Raw genomic sequence first — 6000 nt, 5'->3', positions numbered from 1 at the left:
AGGAAATAACTGTCGACTGTCTCTCAAAAATAAGAACAACCTGGAACCAGCAATAGCAAACCTAAACAAAATAAAAATCTTCATTCGTTCATCCGATGAATACGTACTGCAGAAGAAGAGTGATTCTGGTGATCTCGGTGTGTTCAAGATGTCCTGGTTCCTTTGGCTCTGAGTACTATGGGACTTAACATCTGAGGTCATCAGTCCCCAGAACTTAGAACTACATAACCTAACTAACCTAAGGACATCACACACATCCATGCCCGAGGCAGGATTCGAACCTGCGACCGTAGCAGCAGCGCGGTTTCGGACTGAAGCGCCTAGAACCTCTCGGCCACAACGGCCGGCCCTGGTTCCTTTACGAGCCGCTTTGATTCATAAACAATTTTCGTAGACAAGAGAAAATAAAAGAACACTGAAAACTCTAGCCAAAATGCATATCCATCAAGTACTTTTTTGATTTACAAAGGAAATCGGAAACACATCTAATGTCTCATTCCTCTTCATTAGTCACAAGAGTTTCCCTGTATTTTGCAGACTCGTCTACTGCAACAACTGCTTCCCTCTGGGGTTCACAAATTTCAACTCCCGAGAGGTCTAAGAAATTAACGAAGCAAATTCATCAAAACATCAAAAAAATGTGCAGACGTTTTAGAGAGTTTGTAATGCTCAGTCTACGAGCTCTCCAAGTGGAACAAAAATATGTATTCATGATATAAACTGAAGGACGTTAAAAGAATGTTGATTTAAGGACAATATAAATAAAACACATGTACTTGGATACTCTTGAACTGTTCATTATACACTGAAGCGCCAAAGAAACTGGTATAAGCGTGCGTATTCAAATACAGAGATATGTAAACAGGCAGAATACGGCGCTGCGGTCGGCAACGCCTATACAAGACAAGTGTCTGGTGCAGTTGTTAGATTGGTTACTGCTGATACAATGGCAGGTTATCAAGATTTAAATGAGTTTGAACGTAGTTTATAGTCGCCGCACGAGCGACGGGGATACAGCATCTCCGAGGTAGCGTTGAAGCGGAGATTTTCCCGTACGAGCATTTCACGAGTGTACCGTGAATATCAGGAACCCGGTATAACATCAAGTCTCCTACATCGCTGCTGCCGGAAAAACATCCTGGAGGAACGGGACCAACGGCGACTGAAGAGAATCGTTCAGCGTGACAGGAGTGCAACGCATCCGCAACCTGCTGCAGATTTCAATAATGGGCCCTCAACAAGTGTCAGCTTGCGAAACTGTCAGCGGAACATCCTCGATGTGGGCTTTCGGAGCCAAAGGCCCACTCGTGTATCCTTAATGACTGTATGACAAAAAGCTTTACCCCTCGCCTGGTGCCGTCAACACCGACATTGGACTGTTGATGACTGGAAACCTGTTGCCTGGTCGGACGAGTCTCGTTTCAAATTGTATCGAGTGGACGGACGTGTACGGGTATGGAGAGAACCTCATGAATCCGTGGACCCCGCTTGTCACCAGGGGACTGTTCAGCCTGATGGAGGGCGTGTGCAGTTGAAGTGATATGGGACCCCTGACACGTCTAGATACGACTCTGACATGTGACACGTACTTAAGCATCCTATCCGATCACCTGCCTCCATTCATGTCCATTGTGAATTTCGACGGACTTGGGCAATTCCAGTAGGACAATGCGACACCCCTGTCCAGAATTGCTACAGAGTGACTCCAGAATCACTCTTCTGAGTTTAAACGCTACTCAGATTGTCTCCGAAATCGTTTATATAGATAACGAACAGCAGACCGCCTATAACAACAACCTTGGTGAACACCAGAGGTCACTTCTGTTTTACGCGATGACTTTCCGTCGGTTACTCGAACAGTGAACACACTGACAGGTAATCACGAATCCAGTCGCAAATTGAGACGCAGTTGGATTACAAGCCGCCTGTGAGGTACAGTGTCAAAAGCCTTCTGGAAATCTAGAAATATGGAATCAGTTTGAAATCTCTTGTCAATAGCACACAACAAGTCGGGTGGAAATTCCTTGTCAATAGCACACAACACTGCGTATGAGTAAAGAGCTAGGTGTGTTTCACAAGAACGATGCTTTCTAAATCCGTATTCACTGTGTGTCAATAGACCGTTCTCTTCTAGGTAATTCATAATGTTCGAACACAATATATGTTCCAAAATTCTGCTGCATATCGACGTTAATGATATGGGCCTGTAATTTAGTGGATTACTCCTGCTAGCTTTCTTGAATATTGGTATGAACTGTGCAACTTTTCAGTCTTTGGGTATGGATCTTTCGTTGAGTGAGCGGTTGTATATGATTGTTAAGTATGGAGCTATTACATCAACATAGTCTGAAAGGAACCTAATTCTTATACAGTCTGCACCGGAAGAGATGGTTTTATTAAGTGATTTAAGTTACTTCACTACTCCGAGGACATCTACTTCTAAATTACTCATGTTAGCAGCTGTTCTTGATTCGAATTCTGGAATATTTACTCCGTCTTCTACGGTGAAGGAATTTCGGAAGGCTGTGTTTAACAACTCTGCTTTAGGGGCACTGTCATCGATACTATTTTCCATTGCTATCGTTCAGAGAAGACATTGATTGTGTCTTGCCACTACCATACTTTCCACACGACCAGAATCTCTTTATATTTTCTGTCTGGTTTCGAGACAAAGTTTCATTGTAGAAACTATTATAAGCGTCTCGCACTGAAGTCCACGCTAAATTTCGAGCTTCTGTAACAGATCACCAATCTTAGGGATTTTGCGTTGTTTAAATTTGGCTTGCCTTTTTCGTTGTTTCTGCAACAGTGTTCTGACCTGTTTGGTGTACCATGTGCGATCAACTCGGACGTTTGTTAAATTATTTGGTATAAATCTCTCAATTGCTGTCGATACTTTCTCTTTGGTTTAAGCCACATGTGAGCTACACTTACATTGTTAATTTGGAAGGAGTGGAGGTTGTCCCTCAGAAAGGCGTCAAGGGAATTATTATTATTATTATTTATTTTTTAAATAGGTATATCTTCCTTTTATTTTTGGAGGATTTGAGAGTTGCAGTATTCAGTCTCGCTACAGTAACCCAGTGTTCAAGCCCTGTATTCGTTCTTATGCTCGACATTAGCTCAGAATTATTTATTGCGATTTGTTGTAGTAAACGGTTGTGGAAACTAAGAATGAACTTAGGTAGAACTAAGTGCTTAAAGGAAAATGGCTGCGGTTATGTTGTGCATTTACTGAAGTTTTCCGAAGTGTAGTACAGAACTGCCGATGAGGAATAACGGCGTTGCCGTCCCACAGGTCGACTTACGTCACCCAAGTTTACATTTTACCCAAGTATGGAATACACCGGCCTCAAATTAGGGCTAATAAGCCGAAGTATGTGACAGAATAAGGAAGTGATAATAGTTGCTGCCAGCTATACTCGAGACGGTGTAAGAAGTTCCCTGACAGCTCGCCAGCGCTGTTGCCAGGTTTTAACTGTGAATCGCTAATGGCTGTAGGGAAAAACAGTGGCCATCTGTAGAGGTGTGACAACACTAATGCGTGTCCATAGAGACGTTTACAATACAGCGTTATGTTAACGGTTGAGGTAGACATGCGAAGTTACTGCACCGACTCTACTGCAACTGTCAGGAATCAACTTATGGTGGCTGAAATGTAGCAGTCGGTTGCACCATGCAGCGACCCTGATCCACACCTTACCAACCGTATACTATGCCACAGCTGGCCAAAAGGAAACATGGGCGTCCTTGGTTCATTCACCACCAAGTGTTCTACCTTAGGAAGCTATGAACATCCTTTCGCTCTTGTACAATGTAAAGTTGTTATGGCTAATGTCCAGCCTAGCTTTGTAGCGGTCGTTCACATGGAATTCAAGCCCATCGATCTTTTGAGCCCAGAGCAGGCCGGAGGGCCCATCACGCCGCAGCGGTGAGTGGAAGGTTGCTTTGAAACTCAAAAGCGGCGTGGCAACGTCTGACCAGACCATAGTGCCTACTAATGCACAGTCTTACCCGTCCAATACAATTAATAAATGGTTTGGACACACAAAAACCTATAGCATCTGACAGACACCTAGTGTGTTTTCACACCTATCCTCGCTGCCCCGCCTCGTTGCGTGCTGACTCGACACTTTAATTGGTTCAAATGGCTGTGAGCACTATGGGACTTAACTTCTGAGGTCATCAGTCCCCTAGAACTTAGAACTACTTAAACCTAACTAACCTAAGGACATCACACACATCCATTCCCGAGGCAGGATTCGAACCTGCGACCGTAGTGGTCGCGCGGTTTCAGACTGTAGCGCCTAGAACCACTCGGCCACTTTAATTGTGCCACTTCACTGGACCTAATAGCCATCCCTTCTCAAAACGAAACTTTTTATGTTTCAGCCTCAAGTCACACTACCAGAGGCTGAAGACTATGCAAAAGAGGCGAGCAGTCGATCTCGGTATGCCAAAATGTTATCGTGTTTCAGAATGAAACTATATGTAAATTTTACACAGTTTTTTTGCTCCTGCGTGCCCCCTTTTCTTAGAAATGGCATGTAACACGAATGATTGAGGAAGAACATTACCTTTGACCTGCAGAGTGAACCGATAACAGTGCTTAGTGTTGCCATTCAACTACATCCGTACTAGATAAATCGAGACACATCTTTGATGAGAGAGGTCTTCCATTGTTCGGAAGTGCGTTTGCATTTTGAGGTGACAAGAGCAAACGGTCGTGCCTTTGAAACACGCTATGCAGTATTCAGTTGTATATAATTTTAATACCAAGATATCCTAAAACTCCCGAGACAGCGAGTATCTCAAACAATGTAGTTACAATTAAGTAACCAGTAATTTTTTGTATCTTTGTAGACATCTGACAATGCCTGAAACTATTGAATGTAGTATGTTGGGTAAAATAATAATAATAATAAAAAAACGGTCCTGAAATGCTGGTAATATAGTAGTATACAAAACTTAAGAACGAAAGTCACTTTCACTTGATCTACAACTCGATAAAACTTGGAACATACGAGTACATAGAACTGCTACATAGTAAGTAACAGAGAGGGGTACACAGTGAGAAGAACAGACACTTTTATTCAAAACTATAACTGAATTGATGTCACCACGATTCATGGTAGTCCTCTGGACATTGCAGGAGGCGGGTAGTGTTTTCAGTACGGTATGTGATCACCACGTGCTCCCGTGGTGGCCATGAGAGTTCCATTCCTCCACCAGCACGACTGGCAACTCCTGGATGGTCGTTGGTGTATGTGGACGTGCTGTGTGAGCCGTGCTGGCCCCGGTTTAGGCGTTGGTTTAAACCTTGACTGTTACTCTGCTGTTATTGCCGTTATGCTGTGGTTCTTCCTCTTTCTACGTGTGGCAGCAGCAGTGTGTATCGATATTCACACCTTGTACTATGTTTGGTCTGGTGCTTATAGTTTCCGGCTAGCCAGTGTGCAGCAGTCGGTCGGTTGGTGTGGATCAGCCAGGAAATCTCCATGCGGCGAAGTGGGCCGGGCCCGCTGGCGGTCTCTATGTAGTGTCGGAGTGTGTGGGAGCTGTTCCGATTGCTACGGGGTTGGTGGCTCACCGACCCAGGACATCAAAGTTGAGTGGTGATGTAATTACCGAAGCCAGTCTATTCACATTGTGCTGTTGGTTTTCATGGTTGGCTGTTGGGGGTATTCCCGTCAGCAACAGTGAGTGTTCGAGTTGGAGTTCAACTGTATTTTGGTTATTTGAAGTCCAAGTGCACCAGCGGAATTTTCTGCCTTGTGGCCGTTAGCGTTCCAGTTACCTGCCCTGGCCGCTGAAATAATATTCAGGCAGTGTCCTTTCCTCCCCGTGTTGTCGCTGTCCAACAGGTGTGTCTAGTTTTGACACCTTATGCATACTTGGTTGTGGTCGGCTACGCCTTTTATGTTTTGGCTTTGGAGTCCCTTGTATACTGGTCGGGTGGAAAGCAAGTCATCTTGTCGATGGGTCCGTTGACTGTCTCTT

This window comes from Schistocerca serialis, chromosome 8, assembly GCF_023864345.2.
Source record: "Schistocerca serialis cubense isolate TAMUIC-IGC-003099 chromosome 8, iqSchSeri2.2, whole genome shotgun sequence".
Classification (NCBI taxonomy): domain Eukaryota; kingdom Metazoa; phylum Arthropoda; class Insecta; order Orthoptera; family Acrididae; genus Schistocerca; species Schistocerca serialis.
Note: the sequence above shows the minus strand (reverse complement) of the source record.